A 17,495-nucleotide genomic window follows, 5' to 3' on the forward strand; every position below is an offset into this window, starting at 1 on the left:
CTCCCTTTAATGTGCATTTTTGTAAAAAAAAATATAAACTGCCACTTTTTCTTTTAAGGAGGTCATGCTGCAATGCAGCTTTTATTTTTTTTCTCTGTAGTGCTTCCAAAACTTCTCTAAATGTTTCTTCATAACCTGAGGGATTAGCACAGGGTGGTATTGGCTGAGAACATAAACTGTGGTCCTAGAAAAAACTAATTTTCTCCCTGGTTTTGGATGTATATTTAGATGCCTGCCTTGTGAATCTGTTCTAGGCCATTTCACATACTACTAATTTTCTGTCACATGTTATAAAACTTAGAAAACAATCCCCTAAATGAGGGTAGTAGATTTTTTGTGTGTGTAAATTCCAGTCTCCATGTAGTATAGTTCTGATAATTTAAAATTGTTATGTTTAAATGGGAAAGGGATTTATGCATGTTTACCTGTGTTTTATTTTGTTTTAAATATAATTAAATATTAATTTTCAATTTATATTTTAGAAGTTAAGGAAAGCACAGCAGGAAATACATATAAAATATTAACGAAAAAAAGACAAGATTTTAGTCCTTTTAGACAGGGCTTTTTATCAAAGGTTATGTTAACCAGTTAAAATAATACAATAGCTTTTTTAAGGTGAATGCTTCCCCTCAGAAGCTACTAATCATAGGTAATTTTTTATGTATTACTATTTTTCATGGCTCTAGAAAGGATATATTGTCCACCTTAACAGTCTACCTTAAAAGGATGAGATTGATTCAGCCATCTTGAGACTGGATCTTTGTAGAAGGAAAACACCTCAACAAAGAATGGTTTGTTGCTGACCTGCAGCTGGTTATTGTATTTTATTTGAGAGTCTATTTAAGTTCCAGTAACAGTTATTCTTTACCCCTAAAGAAGCATTCTACAAATGAGCTTAATAAGTACATGAAGGCAGACTGTCTTGAATTCTAGTTTAGCATGATGATTATTCTATCCGCAAAGAGGACTATTGCCACTAATATTAATTCTTATTAATTCAAGGTATTGGGAGGTCTTCTGACTGTTGTTAAATGATGACTCAGTTATAGTGTACTGAACTGGAGCTTTCATCAGGACATGATATGTGTGAACTAGACAACTGAACATTGTAAATGACATGAAAAAAGAATCTCATAGACCCTTAGCACTAATAATGGAAATTAAATGTAAATCTAAGACTTAAGACTCAGAGATGTTTTGTATGCAAAATGCTTACACTTCCATCTGATTCATCCAATTAAGGTGCCATGCATGGCTTCTGCAAAAAAAGACTGACATGTATCCATCTTCTGAGACTATTTTATGTATTCCAGAGCTGGTCCTGTTTCTGCATTGACTACAAAAGGAAATCATATTACCTTTTAGCAGAGAAAGGAGCTAGATTGGCTCTGTTATCCTTCCTGTCTAGCTCTCTGTTAGACTTTTTGCCTGTATCTTCCTTGGTGATTGCAGTTAAGTGGAAACAAGCAGCAGTCAGCCAAGTATTAGAAAGGCTGGAGTTTCCTTTGTAGTGACATGAGCTGTGTTTAAGAAATTAGTTAGGCTTTTATGAACAGCTAATCCTCCTTGCGAAGAATACAAGCCTTGTTGCTTTGAAGGAATTTCTCTCTCAAACACACATCAGGGTCCAACATGCGGGCTGGTTTATCTACTAAATCATTCAGCAGTGGAAATAAAATAAAACTGTTTAAACAGTTCAATTTTCTGTTTTCCTGCCAGATTTTCTTGTGGCCCTTTTCCTGATGCCTCAATCAAAGTGGAGTTAGCACTCTATTACCATATTTTCTACCATATAATACACCCCAAAATAAAATATGCATCTTATTTTTGGAAGGCAGAATGTAGGAATAAAAGGTTTTCCCATATTCAAGGCCAACTGTGTGACATAGAATAAGTCCTCCTGGAAACATGGAGTGCCCAGGAAGTGTGGCAAGAGGAACTTCCTGGTATGGCAGACCATTTCCTGCAATGCCACACTTTCTGGACATGTTCTCAAGAGGACTTACTTTATGACAAACAAAGTTAAGCTACAGACCCTTGCAAAGGGCAGCAGCAACAGTGTTACTTCTTTACTGTAAGTAGTTCTTGATATAAGTTCCTGTAAATGAAAAGTTGTTTCCACACCACAAGCCCCATCAAGATACTACTAACAGTTTACTTGTCACTTTGGGCACAAGCTATAGTCTTCAGCCATTAGCTACAGCTGTGAGAGGGTTAACACAACACTCCACCCCTTCATCTTGCTGAGCTGCCACAAGTGGCAACCATCTTGGCAGCTGCATGGAATGCATGGAGTCTCCAGGAGTGCCTCTTTTCCAGCAAAGAAAACAGCTTCCCCACTTAAAACATGCACCCCAATTTCACAGGGCTGATTTTGGGAGGAAAGATGCATGGTGTATGTGGGAAAATACGGTATTAATGCAACTATAAAACATAACAAGGCTTACCTAAATAAAAAAGCATACCAGCTGCAGGTCAGCAATTAACTCTTCTTTCATACAGAAATAGTTGTGAAATGATTTCTGCTATTCTGTAGTTCAGTGATTCTCAACCAGGGTGCTATGACATATTAAGGGTGCTGTGCAATATTAGCACAGTTAGGTGTACAAATGCCTGCACATGATTTACAAGATAAACCCAGAAGCCGTGTCCCATAAGCAGGGGCGTGCAGTTGCTGAATGGAAAAAAGCAGCAACCCAAATTCATACCATTGGTTTTTGCACCAGCGCATGCCCCTGCATGTGTGGTTAGCATGGGGAAAAATGCTGTGGGTGGGGTAGGAGAGGCTGGGGCCACCACCTGGGCTAGCCCCAGCAGGTTTACGTGGGGTCCTGGGGGTCTCTTGGGGCTCCAGTGGCAGCAATCCAGGTGTGCGGAGCCTGGCCAGCAGCTGGAGCATGGCTCTGTCCAGCCAGGCTCTAGTTTTGTATGGTGCATGCGGCTTCCACGTGCACCTCCCTGCTATTCCCAGGCACTTTTTTTTTTACACCAGGATCGCCTAATGTCAAAAAACCTGCCGCTTTGCTAATTAGCAGTGTGGCAAACACCTGCAGGCACAGCATGTGTAGTTTGTGGTACCACAGATGGGTCTGCAGTGCCACATACTGCACATGAGCTCTCGTCTGGACACGTTCAGAGATTTCAATAGGAGTCCCTAGTTTCATAATCATTCTGACCTGTTGTGCTCTGCTTGAGTTCCTTGCAACAGAACTGCTCTATTATTTTTCCATAGTAAAAAATAAGTGAAAGCTAAGAGCTGGCATTTCCCTAGGGGTGGCTGAGTCTAAAAAGATTGTGAACCACTGCTATAATTTGTAAAGCAGACATTTAGGATTATTTTCCATTCAGGGCTAGATCCAGTTCCCACTGAAGTACAAAGATACACAATTCTAGTATGTAAGAGTATGGGCTTTGTAAGTGGGTTGTAACACTCGTAGCAAATTACTGTTTTAATTTTTGCACCCATGCCCAACATGGTCTAGTGGACCGATTTGGAAACAGAATGCCATAGAGTTTTAACCCCTCCATGGCCTTGAGCTATACAGGTTAAACTCTCAATGCCATGACCTGTAAAATGGATGTATCATTAATGTATCTATTCCACTTTGGAATTAAATATTTAACATTCATACATTTGCTATTTGGAGATGTCCAATTTATGTTGGTGATGATGATGATGCAGTAATTATTTATATGAAATATATCCAGAAAGAAGACATGCCCAATATATGTAGGTTATGAAACCTTTGACAGTGAATGATCCGCCATATCACAGATGGATGCTAGAGTCAAGGGTACACAGAATAGCGAATAGCACTATGTCTTGGTTGAAGTAGTCTATCAGCTATTGGCTCATAATAAAAACACCAATCAATACCATCACCCCTTGGTACAAATATAGGTCACTCACTGCCAGTGCTGAAAAATGACAAAACAAATATTTGCTGGGATTCAACAACCATCACAGATGAGCCATGCTATACAACTGACCAGACATCATGGTTGTGAACAAGGCCAGGATATCACTACTCATTAACGTTGCTGCCTTGCTAGGTGACCATAGGCAGTTTTTCTCTGATGGTGTGCTAAGAAGCTATAATGCTATGGCCACAGAAATGAAGTCAATCTGGTGGTTCAAGAAAGTGAGCATAGTAGTGCTGTCTGTGAATGAAGTTGTATAAAAGACAACTGTGAAGGCCTAAAGAATGCTGGAAATGGAGCAACCTGTTTTACTTATTAAAAAACGTTCATTCTTATGGATAGTGAAGATTATCTTAAAAGTTCTCCCTTTGTGAGCAAGTAGGCACAGCTTGACCATTCATAGCCTGCTATGCTCTGTACTTGATTTGACACACACTGTGAACCTAGGGGATGATTGTGGAGGATGAGGATGATACAAACTCAGAACTTTATTTGGTCCTCAACAGTTATGCAAGAACACTAAAGGTATGAAGCTTTACAAATAATTGCATTTAACAATCAGATTTAGAAACTGAGATACCAAGCAGGAAGCTTTCTATCAACTACCAAATACATTATTCCCAGGCATTTGATGTCCTTTACATTATCATCATGGATCTGATTATCTTACAAATCTTTGCCAATAGAAGCAGGAAAGGCAAGATAGTATATATTATAATAATTGATTTTCCCTGCATCAAATTCTAAACTGTAATTTTACTGAATTTCTTATAAGTTTATTCAATAGCACTCACAGGAGCAAAGCAGGACAATTTAACAAAACTGGGAAGTTAACTAAATTCTAAGTTCCTGAAGATTGCAGTAAAATTCCTTTTCTGATATTTTCCTGTTCCCCAAATCCTGACTCTAAGCATTATATGACTAGGCTCAATATGTAAAAAAAAAAAATCATAATCTGAATACAAATATGCCTTTGTGTAAGGCTTAGTTAACGAGCTGAAGAATCGAAGAATCTCATATGAGATATTTTGTCTATATAATGGTTTGAACATGCTGATTCCTATGAGATCTTAACTTAGACTTTTTTGTCAGTGCCCAAAAAAGAAAAATCTAGATTAAACTAATATACCTACTATATAATGTATTTAGACCAATAGTGACCCCTTGAGGATAATGTTTTTTAAAGGAGATTAATATGACTGGTTTCAACCAAAGAATTTAATATATGTACCTATATATATGGTTATTAAAATTAGCAGTTTCTACAGATTTAGGATCTTTCTATATATTATATTAGATAGTACTCCTACAAGCCTTTTGGTATCAAATATTGTCTACAGCCCACCTATTTTAGCTGCACCTGAGCAAAGTATGTATGACAAGACTATTTTGCCCAATCAAGGCCAGATTTAATTTTTTTGTAAAGTCAGATTCCCACTAAAATAGATTAGCTTAAATAAGACACTTGGTGGATGCAGCTACATCTTCACTGATGCCCTGTAATTATGGTGCATTAAGTTTAGTACCTCTAATAACAGATACTAACTTCAGGTGTTGTAATCAACACTACTATGCAGTAGAGCTGGCACACACTTTTTGTGTACGATTCTAATGTTTAACAGACTAATTCTATTGTGCACAAGAGCATTTGCATGGTTTTTGTCTTCCTCACTAATGTGCAGTAAAATTAGTCTACTGCGCATTTAGCATCTGGTGTAGATGCGCCTAGTGACATCTGTATGGACCACTTGTCTTTAGAAGAGGCTCTCACAGCTACCTATTGATCTTTATAGTGATGATGTGTGAGCTAGACTAGTTTGACCTGGAGAACAGAACAGACCCTGAGTATGGGCATATCAGTTAAAAAAGCCATCTTTTTACTTGCAACAGAATACACTTTATATAGAAATTTTATAGTGAGATATAGAAAGTCACAAAGACGATGGAATCCCACAAAACCAGTTTAAAGATTAACCCCTCAGGATGAAATAATACTTCAAATATGGTAACCCTATGAAAGAAACAAGCTTTTTTTAGTGATATCTTTTATTGGACCAACTGTATAGGTGGGAGAAATCTTAGACAAGCTTTCAGGCACAAAATGCCTGACCTGAAGACCAGAAGAAGGGCACTTTGTGCCGTAAAGCTTGTCTAACATCTCTCCCACCTAAACAGTTGTCACCAAACAAACTTGCTTCTTGTGTAGTTCCTGGACCATCATGGTTACAACATTCCAACCCTGCAATGCAGTCCTTTGAATTACTCATAGAATATGCAGAATCTGACATAATGGTTGCATCTACACATTCATTAATGTGCAGTGCCTACTACGTATTAAATTTAGTACTTGCAAAAGGAAGTACTAAATAAATGCACAGTAGGCTGCCCTACTGTGCATTAGTGCAATCGCATGTTTTTTTCATGATGGTTACTGTGGAATAGACTAATACTACTGTGCATTAGTGGAATAGCACACTTTTTGCCATGATGCTGTAAAATGTGCAGTCAATCAGTCTACTGCACATTAAGCATCTCATGTAGATGCACCCAACGTGAACAAAGAGGAGAAATAATGGAGCTATCTTGCAATAAAGGCCAATATCAGACACTGCTTACCAATTTTAAAGTGATGAAAGTGGAAATAAATACAAAGATTTTAGCTACTTTATCTGTTAAGGAAGAAGTAACTGAGATGGGAAAGAGACAAACTGGCACAGAAACAAGAAAGGGAATGCTCAGAATTAAAAATAGGCCTTCAATCACATACAAGAGTGCTGTATTTACTTACATACCATACACCCCCTCCCTACAAAATCAGCCCTCCAAAATTGGGGTGCGTGTCTGAAGTATGAAAGCCCTTTTTTTGGCTGGAATAGACGTATGTAGACACTATACTCTGATAGCTGCAAAGATGGCTGCAACTTTGGCCCCAGCAAGCAGAATCAGCTGAGTACTATGTGAATGTCCTCACAACCAGTAGCATAGCTAGGAGTGGGCAAGTGGGATACCAGCCCTGGGTACCAACTTAGGAGGGTACCAGAATCACACCACATCTCTGCAGAGTCCACATCCTGGCAGCAAAAGCAGTCCTATGGCATTGCTCTTGCAGCAGCAGCTGGGTGCCCAGACACTGTGTTGCTGAAATAAAAGCAATAGCTGGGGGCGGCAGGTAGAACATGTTGCTGCAGCCAGGGACTGGTTTTGATTCTCTGGCATAGGTAAAACACTTGTGGCTCCCACCCCCTCCCTCAGAATGTGCACTCCTCTGGTGTTCTCCCAATCTGATTCTCCTGCAGGGTTTGCCCAGGGCACCAATCCTGCTTATTATGCCTCTGCTCACGGTCACTAAAGAATTTGCAGCAACTTTTGGCTATAACTTGTACCTGAAGCAGCAGGTGAGATGTCTCATAGCAAGTGAGATGTTGCATATAGTGGGTGCGTCTACACGTGTGCTTTAATGTGCAAGTATCTTGTTTTACTACTTATTAAAGCGTGATGTAAAAACCTGTAATTATGTAAATGCACAGTAAAATAGGCTACTGCGCATTAAGCATCACTTAAAAAACATAAGCTTGTGGTACTGTGCATTAGGGCTGTGTGAAATTTTATCAGCCGTTTTGTTTCGACACTGTTTCGACTCATTTCAAGGTCAAAACAGCAAAATCGAAATGAAACAAAGGGCTTTGAAAAAGCCTCGAAACAAAATGAGGCTAGTCAAAACGTTTTGAAAGTCAAAATGTTTCAACCATAGCGCTGGGGATGGAAGACAGTCCAGTTGGTTGGAAGTAAGTCCAGCTAGAAGTCAGTCCAGCTAGCTCTGGGGATGGAAGTCAGTCCAGCTAGTCTGATCCAGCACCGGGGATGGGAAGTCAGCTGAACTGCTGACTGCTGACTGCTGCACCTCCCCTGCCTCCCCCCTGCTGCAGCCCCAGCACTGGCAGGCATGCACACATACACACACGCGTGCGTGCGTGCATGCATGTGTGCGCACACACACACACACACACACAGCAGCTGCTGGGGCCTGCACGCAGACATACGTGATGGCTCTGCCTCCAATTGCCCTGCCCCCTGTTCCCCCAGCCCCAAGCTACTCCTTGCTACGGCAAGCCGGGAAGTAACAGGAAAGCAGAGGCAGAGCAAAATCCCAGACATCTGCTGATATTTAAAAAAAGCCACCCAGATGGAGATGGGAGGACACAAAAAGAGGACATGTCTGGGAAAACCTGGGTATATGGTAACCCTAACTTGGATAGCCACTGTTTCAGGCCCATGGCCTCTCAGCCTTCTAGCCCTGAGCAGACACAGCCTGCCAATCATACGGAGGAGACCTCAGAGGAAATGAGGTTTTTTTTAGACTTATTTCATATTTTGATTACATTTCCAAGTAGAAAGACTAGCTCAGTGAATCCTAAAGAATGTGCCACATTTGAAAGTGGTAGAAGAATGCCACAAAAAATGATACTTTATCAGTATCAGATCCAGTCCATGGAACCATGTCAGCTGGCCCACAGAGCTTCCCACAGGTCCAGAAAATTGTCAGCGGGGAGAATAGTAGCAATAAACACTGCCATTACTCCCCTGCTGCCAAATTTCCAAGCCCCATACAGTGAGACTGGGCCCTGGCCATGGTTGAGATCAGGGCCGTGGACTGGTGCCATGGCTGAGCATCATAGCATAAGTCACATACATACTTATATATATATGTATACATATATATACATACATAGATACATACGTATCTATAACTATAACTATATATTTATATATATATGATGGCGGGGTGTATGCAAACACACACACACAGAAGACAGACATACATACATAACATACACTTTTTCAGGTGTGAGAATGAAATGTGCCACCAGTTTTAATCCCCCCAAAAAGTATGCCTTAGGTATCAAAAGTTTAAGAAACATAGGACTAGCTTTTAAACACTGTAAAATTATTAAAAACATTTTTCCAATTAAAAATATAATTGTAAAATATAAAAATACATACAAACAAGAAGGTATCAATACTCCATATTGCTCATTATTGCAAGATTCCATTTATTTGAATGTAAATCTTGGGGATATCTACTGGGGATTTAACATGGAGTCCAGAGCATTGTCAGCGCTATAAGAGTGCTTGTACATGTGCGGGCCGGGAGCGGTCCGAGGCTTTCGGGAGCGCGCGGCGGGCTGTGCCCGGGAGCCCGCAACGGTAGGACAGGTACTTTTGCATGACGGACTAGAATTAGGCACGGATTCGTAGCAGTTAATTAAAGATTGTTTTACTTACACCGTAGGTGGTCGTGGTGCAGGCAGGAAAAACTTTCTTGAGTTGCAGTTACAGACAAACACAAGTGGAGTTTGCTAGGCTCCACCGAAGACACACACACGGAGTTTGCTAGGCTCCACAAAAACAAACACGACAGAGCTCTGGATACCCTTGACGAGCGCGCAAAAACCGTAGATATGTCTTAAGAATTTAACAAACGAGACGGGAAGAGTTTGGTGGATGATCAGGCCGCCGAACTCCTCTGAGACACACACAAAGTTTCTATTACTGTGCCGCGTTTTCAGAGTCCCCATGAGATGGTTGTGGAGTCCTCTACAACTTGGGCGGGAACTGCTCAAACTTCTTATACGACTAGCAAGCCAATCACTAGCCGCCACGTGGGAATAATTTAGAAACAGCCAATAGTGGGAAACAAATTTACATACGGGTGGCGGGAACTCCTTTGCACCGGGGTTTTCTCTCTGCAGCTGAGAATTGCACCGTGCAAAGAAAGCTCCATGCGGTGGGAAATAATTCTGCAGTGCCGAAGCACACACACAATTATTGGGTCATGACAGTACACATGCTCGGTGTTTAGTTCTCCCTAAATTGAAACAGTGGGTTTTTAATTGTGTCAATTGAAAACCCACTGTTTTTATTCAGGGACGGAACAGTGATGGCCCCCATCAGCTCATACCCCCCACCCCAGGCAGGCTGTGTCAAAGGAAAAAAAAAACAAGCAGTGAGGGGCTGAATCCTGTTTTTTTTTACCCCAGAGCCTGGCCGCCTCTCCCATGGTTGTGGGGTATGCTGCCAGCGAGCCCTGAGCTGCGGGAGGGCCCAGTGCTACCCTCCATGGTGGTGGCATCCCTCGGGCAGCACCCACCTCAGCCCAGTGGCAGCTCACTCCCCAGCTGTGGGAGATGTGGGCAGGCTCTGCCGAGAGAAAAAAAACCAAAACAGGCCCCTTGCTGCTTTTTCTTTTTAATTTTTTTTCCTGTGCGGTGGACCCTGCCCGTGTGAGCTTCCTCTGGGTTGAGCAACCCTTGAGCTGTGGGGAGTCCCGGTGCTTCCCTCCACAACAACAGAACCCCCAGGTCTGTCTGGGCAGTGTGCTAGCTGTGTGGGTGCTGCCGCAGCTTGCACGCAGCACCTGGCCTAATCCAACTGTGGACAAGGCACTGTAAACTCAGGCATGCTCAAGGAAGCTTGGGCTTGGTGGGCTTCCAGTGGCCTGTGCACTGTCCCTACCACCTTTGCATTGCCTGGGACCACCCAGAAACAGGTTGGCTTGCCCCTGGGGCAGTGCAGGAAAGCAGCAGGAGGGTGGCTGGGTGTGCTGGCAGCAGGAAAAGGCAGCGGAGATGGTGCACGGGGTGCTGGAAGCCCGCCAAGCCCGAGTTTCCCTGAGCACATCTGGGTTTCCAGTGCTCTGTGCACTATCCCCACTGCCATCTCTGGATGTATCACTGTAATTTGTTACATAGCAAATTAAAATACACTGGATGTATTTTACTTTGCTACATAAAAATTCAGTTAAATCGAAATATCCCGCCCCCTGTGTACACTGTGATGAAATTTAATCACAATATGCTGCTGTACATGTAAACTGTGACGCAATTAAATCGCTAAAAAGGGCAATTAAACCACTAAAAGGGGCAATTTCAGCACATGTACAAGGGCCCTTTGCCACATATGCAAAGGCCCTAATAGGCTAAGGCAGGGCTAGCCTGTTGGTGGTTCTAAAATAGGTAGCTGCACCTTTCCAAATATACAGAATGTCAAATAGGCTAGTAAACAACATCATGGCATATCTTGCTGGAATCTTATTTTCTTCCTAAGCAAACACTCTCTGTTTTGTTTGCCACCAGGATGAAAAACACATCCTCCAATCCCAGGATTTTTCTGAGTTGCTAATACAATAACTAACCTGCTTTTGAAAAAGAAATCTGTCTTCCCTGCCTTCCCAAGGCCATGTCTCACTACAAGATCACTTGCAAAGGTGCAAAAGCAATTGCTAAACTAGTCCCCATGTTGTTGAGAGCCCTGCTTGCTACTGCACTGTTGTAGCTTGCAAACCAACACCACCATGTAACCAGCCAAACCTCCAATCTACTGCAGCCAATCCCTCACTAGGAACATCCTAGGACAGGGCTGGGCAAAATACAACTTGTGGGCCAGATCCGGCCGGCCAGGCCATTCTGTCTGGCCCATGGGGCCCCTAGAAATGTTTCTAAAATCAATATTTATTTGCCTCTGGCTCCTGTCAAAAGTGACAGGAGCCAGAGACAGTAGGACCCACGGGAAGCCACAGCAGGCCCCTAGGAGAGCAGGGCCTCCCTACCCTGCCCCACCCCAGCTGGAGGACTATGAGGCTGTTCCTGCCTGTGCCGGAGTGGGAAGCTCAGGTAAGACAGGGTCAGGGGACATGCTGGTCCCCGTCTGGCCACGGGGCTGAGGTGGAAGGCTGGGAGTGAGGGGGCATGTGGGAGCCAGCGCTGGTGAGGCCCAGAGTGGGGTGGCTCCCCTCTCTCCCTGCTGGGGCAGCCCAGCCCGGCTCCATAGAGCCCAGCCAGCTGTGCCCCGGGCTCCTGACACCCTGCTCTGGGCCCTGCCGGCACTGGACCCAGGGCACTGCCTGGCTGTCGCTGGCTCCCAACCCCCATGTCCGGCCCTGGGGGCAGCACGGGGAGTACCTGGTGCTGCTGGGGGTGGCATGACCTGGTGGGGACGTGGCCTAGGGCATGGGGAGGCAGCGCGGAACTTCCATCCTGTGCTTGAGGCTTGGGGCAGCAATGGCCCAGCTGCCCCCCACCACAGGAGGCTCCAGTCGGTGCTGCCACCCTGGAGGGGGGGAAGGCCCGGGCCTCTCCGCACCACAGGGGTCCAGCAGTAGCTCACTGCCCATTCTGGGGCCAGTGTGGGGAGGCTGCGCCAAGAGCAGGAGCGGAGCTGCGGCCACTTTTCTGCTCCAGAAATTCCTGCAGCTGCGAGGAGCCCAGGGGACCCAGGAAGCTCCTGGCCAGCCCCAGGGGCAGCCAGACCTTTGCTGCCCCAAGCCCCAGGCACACGATGTAAGTTCTGTACCACCTCCTTGGGCTTCCTGCATCCTGGACCACATCTCCACCAACTCATGCCACGCCCCAGTGGCTCCAGGAGTCCCCCACACTGCCCCCCCTGAGCCTGACAGGCCCTTCCCCGGCAGCCCCCAGCCTCCTGGTGGCAGCAGGAGCCACCAGAGTGCAAACATGGCCATGAGGCTTCAGGCAGCAAAGGCCCAGCTGGCTTCCCCCTTGTAACCCTTCCTGCAAACCCCACAGTCACACCCTCCTCCAGACACAATCACACATCCCACAAATACCACATGCACATATATACACACACATACACACATCCAAAGCTCCCCACAAACCCCACATCCATCCACTCACCCATACCTGCCCAACACCACTGCACACCCCACACACTATACAGGAGTAAGACTACATTTTGAGCTATTATGGAATCACTTCTACATATAAAGCATGAACACACAGGTATCAGGACAAAAATATATTTTTAAATTGAATTAAAATATAACATTATGAGTATTTGATTTTTAGTACATAATTTTTTTTTTCCTGTTCTAAGATGGCAAATCCTCTTCTCCGAAGGAGTACTTCCAGGGGCAAGGGGAGGGACTTCTGCTGGCAAGGGTCAGAGGTCAGGGGCGGGACTTCCAGTCCCAAGATGGCAACCAGGGGGCGGGGCACCTGTCAAGAGTTGGGGTTACCCATGCGGCCCTCGACAGCTTGCCAAAACTCACTAAGTGGCCCTCTGCCCAAAATAATTGCCTCCCCTGTCCTAGAATTATGTAGAGTTCACTGCATCTGGGTTCCAAGAACTATGGAAAGTAAGGTGAAACATGACTTATAGCCAGAGTTTTCCAATACTGGAAAGACACTATTAGGATAGTATCCCAAAATAAAGGAGGGAATAATAAACGTGGAACTAATTCCTTTGATGCCATGGTAAGTGAACATAGAGCAGCAACAGCTTGTTACTTTTCTCACTTTACCCAGGTTCTGAAGTCTGAGCAGATCAAACCCTCAGGGATACTAGCCTTGTCAGCTAGTCTGACCAGTTGGAGAGAGAAAAGAAAAAAGAGGAAATGTTTGGCAAACTCTTAGCACCTCTTTTTAGCACCTTTCTAAAGTGAAGCTGCGCAGCTCAAGAATGGAGAGGGTTTCTCCAGGTGAGAAAGAAGCAAAGCAGAGACCCAGGAGCTGGCAGAGAAGGCCCATGACCAGAAATCTAGCCAAGCAGAATTTTTTCACAACCAGCTTTTCTGTAAAAACTCCTTTCTAGGGTTACAGGGGTGTAGGTTGTAGCCGTGTTGGTCTACGGAGATAGGCAGACAAGGTAGTGGCAGGCAGCATCTCTAGGCTGGCCTGGCCACTCAAGCACAGGCACCAGCCCCAGTGCTGCCAGCCCAGCCACAGAGCTCCCTGCTGCCCTCACAGGGCTCCCTCTGTCTCTTTCCCCCACAACCCTGCCCTGCTGCAGCCCCAGTGCCTGGACATCTTCCTCCAGCACAGGGAGGCACCCGCCCTTCTCACACACCAATCCCCTCCCCTCCCTGATACACACATACAAACCTCCCCACCACAAGCTTACCTGCATCCAGCTGCTGGGACTGCTCCCATGACCCTACCTGCCTGCATGCTGTCCATGTGTGCATGCATGTGCAAACGCATGTGCACCTGCTACCTCCAATCATCCTGCCCCTGCTCCCACCAGCTGAATGGAGCAAAATCCCAGACATTGGTTCAGATTTCAAAAAAGTACCCAGATGGAGACTAGAGGATCCAAAAAGAGGACATGTCCAGGAAAACCCAGACATATGGTAACCCTACTCCTTTTCCCATCCCCTCCCAAGTCGCTATAAACCCCATTCAACAGACTGTAGAGAACTCTTATTGGGGAAACAGGAGTTTACCCCAAAGACCCCAATACAGCTCCTCTCCATAAGGTTATGGGAATAGTGTCAGATGACTCAGCATCCCCTTAAGGAAGTGCTATCCCCGCAGATACATGCTCCAGTGTCATTCGGCAGCTGTTGAGACAATAGTTAGGTCATTTTTTTTTACAGCACAAAGGTCCAGTAAAAGGCTTCATCAGCCAGGGTAGTAGAAGATATGCAAGGTCTCTCAGAATAAGAGGGGGGATTTCAATACCATTGATATTCATAGTGATAGCTGTGAGAACAAATCTATTTTTTAAATTTAAGAAAATATCCATGAGGTCCTAAAGATCTGAGACTCACATTACTTTCTCAACCACCCCATGATAAAGTTAGAAAACTTCCCTGACAGTCACCCAGAGCACAACAGAGAAGTACCCCTTTCTCTTTATGAATTTAGAGTTCTGGGACAGAATAGGAATAGACATGCCATCAGTTTTCCCTATGCTGTCAATAATTCCCCATGGATTAGCAAACCTTGTAATACATGATACAATACCTTCTTTTTAGTACTACATACCTCCAACACAGTTGCCCCAACAGTTAATCTGCTCATACCAAATTTGTTACCATTGATTGATAGTGTTTAGATGTGTCTACATGTACATATTAATATGATGCAATAAAATCTAGTGCTTATCATGCCGGAGTTTATTGTTCCTGGGCACTGTATTTACACATGCGCCCCGGACCGCAGCATATTGAGCCAGGTTGGAGCAGCCTCGGCTGGCAGCATGTCCAAGGGGTCAGTCTGCCAGCCTGGGGCTGCTCTGACCAGGCTCAGCACATTCAGGAGAGACTGGTTGGGGCACAAGGGTGCTTCAGTATGGGGCTAGCCAGCAGGCAGCCTCTGCATTGAAGTACTCTTGTGCCCCAGCCAGCCTCTCCAGTGTCTACACATGCACTGCTGCAGAGTAAAAAACTCCATAGCAGGATAGCACTAGTATTTACAAGTACTACCCTGCTGTAGAGTTTATTAGTTTACTCCAGCCTAATAGTCCTGCATATATAGACGCTGAGACATTTACTGCATAGCTGATTAGTCTACTCCACAGTAAATGTCTCATGTAGATGTTCCCTTTGGGTATAGCAAGGTTCTATCTAGATGGTGATGGCCACATATGAGAACCTTAGGGAGTTCTCATATTGTTGTGCTGATGCTGCAGCTTTCAGGTAAGCTCTGTGCAGACCTTCAGGAAAGAACAGTCCTGATCTTTGTCATCCAGAAATTCTGTAGCCACTGCTGTTCATCTCAGATCTGCAGCACAGTTCTCCTCTACCAGAATGAACAACAAGCAATCAAAATAATCTACCGGAAATTGTTAAAATATGAAATGCCACAGAAGGGAAGAAAACATACCTGGAACTGGTCAGTAGCTATTCAGTCAAATATCTCTACAAGAATCCTAAACCAGTTTGGAATGTATGTGTTGGGTAACAACTACCCTGAAAACAACCTCTTATGGTAGTATAAGTGAAGAGACTTTAAGCAAAGGACCGTAAAGGGGAATGGCATCCATTTCATTCTCCCTCATTGATATTACTGTAACAGTTTAGTTTGAGTCAAGTAGGAGTTAAAAACATTATTATAAAACTTCTTGATAACGAACTATGTCTGGTAATATTCTAAGTTCAGCAGTTTAGTTTATTTCTCATGATGATAAAGAAAACCATTGGCTAGTGGTTAAAGCATGTGACTCTGAGTCATTACTTCTGGACTTATTTTTGTCTCAGATACAGATTTCCTTGGTCAAGCTGCAGCTTTTCTGTTCCTCTTTCTCCCTATGTGTAAAATAAGGCTAAATAATACTTAGAAGTTTTGTATACTGTTTTATTTATGAAGGGCCTTTCTTAGATCCTTGTATGATATGAAATGCAACTAATTATTCATTATTAGAGAAGCATGTATACATCTATATACCTGGGATAAACTGAGCAGCTGCAAACTTGCTGGAAAATGGTAACATAATGTGAAATTGAACAGGATCTTATGAAATTCCTCTAAAATCAGACTGATGTAGAATAATGTATAAGTTTGTCTTGTTTTCCATATTTGACAATCAGAATGTAAAGTCATGTTTATCTTCTATTAGCTGAAAATGCAAAACATTTCCATCCTTATATCCACTGGCATAATATTTTTTTCTGGTATGTTTAATCAATTTTTCTGCTTCAGAAGCTGGAAAAACAGACAGCTTCCCTGGAGCGCCTTAATTTTTTTATTATTTATCGCTACATTCAGTCCTTTTTTCCTGTATTTTCTGGTGTACAGCACAGTGTGATTATCCGAACATATTGGGAGCAGTCAGAATCCTCAGGTAACATAATAAGTAGTTCCAAATGTGCTCTGTCTCTTCCAACCATGATTGCACAGCTCAAAGCCACAACACTTTGACTATAGTCTTGAAGGCCAATCTGATTAGCAAAATTAAAGCTGTGGACACACCTCACATATGTATATATGCCCATACAGCACTATGTGTGTACAATCAGAGTGTTTGTAACACTACAGAAATGACTGATTCACCACAAAAAACAGGAACTTCTTTGTAATGCTGTTTTGTAGTGCCTCCTGTAACTTGCAGATATTTACATATGGCACTACAGGGGATCTCTTAGTCCTCCAGCCTCCCATAGTGCTCTGTTCTCCCTTCCCACTCCCAGGGGAGAGGAGGGAAAGGCATCTGGCTGCCAGACAACCAGCAGGGAGCAGCAGCAGCAGAGAGAGCTACCTGTACTACATGTGGCAATAGCCTGAACAGCACAGAGGGCAGCTGGGAGCAGCAGTGGCTCTCAGTCACAGCCCTAGGGCCAAGAAAAGCAGCTCTTCTCACCCCAGTTACCCCTAGGTATGGGAGGGTGGGGGACCTGTCATTGACAGCAGATGCTTCCAGTCTGGTTTGGGAGTCTTGGTCCTGGAACAGAAAATACAAAACACAGCCTATACTCTCCTCTGCCAGGGAGGCCCCCCACTTTTGGTCCCCATAAGGAGGGGAGAGGGCAGGCTGCCAGTAGCTGCACTCGTTGACAGGCTTCCCATGGGGGGCAGGAAAGTAAGACAGCAGCATTTTATCACCGCCTGGCTGGAGCATGCCTTCACAGTAACTTTGTAGTGCTCTAGGTAGAGGGCTCTGCATGTGTGCACATCCCCATAAGGCTCTATTTTTGTAGTGCTTTAAGTGTTTATGGTCTAAATTATGCACAGCAAAATCAAGCCCTCAGCAGTGTCTGGTAAGTGGTCTTGTGATACAAATATGTGCTGTGAAGAATAACAGACTCCGAGGCTAGACAGCTTTCAGAAGTTCCTCAG

This window comes from Alligator mississippiensis, chromosome 1 (assembly GCF_030867095.1).
Source record: "Alligator mississippiensis isolate rAllMis1 chromosome 1, rAllMis1, whole genome shotgun sequence".
In the NCBI taxonomy this organism is placed as follows: domain Eukaryota; kingdom Metazoa; phylum Chordata; order Crocodylia; family Alligatoridae; genus Alligator; species Alligator mississippiensis.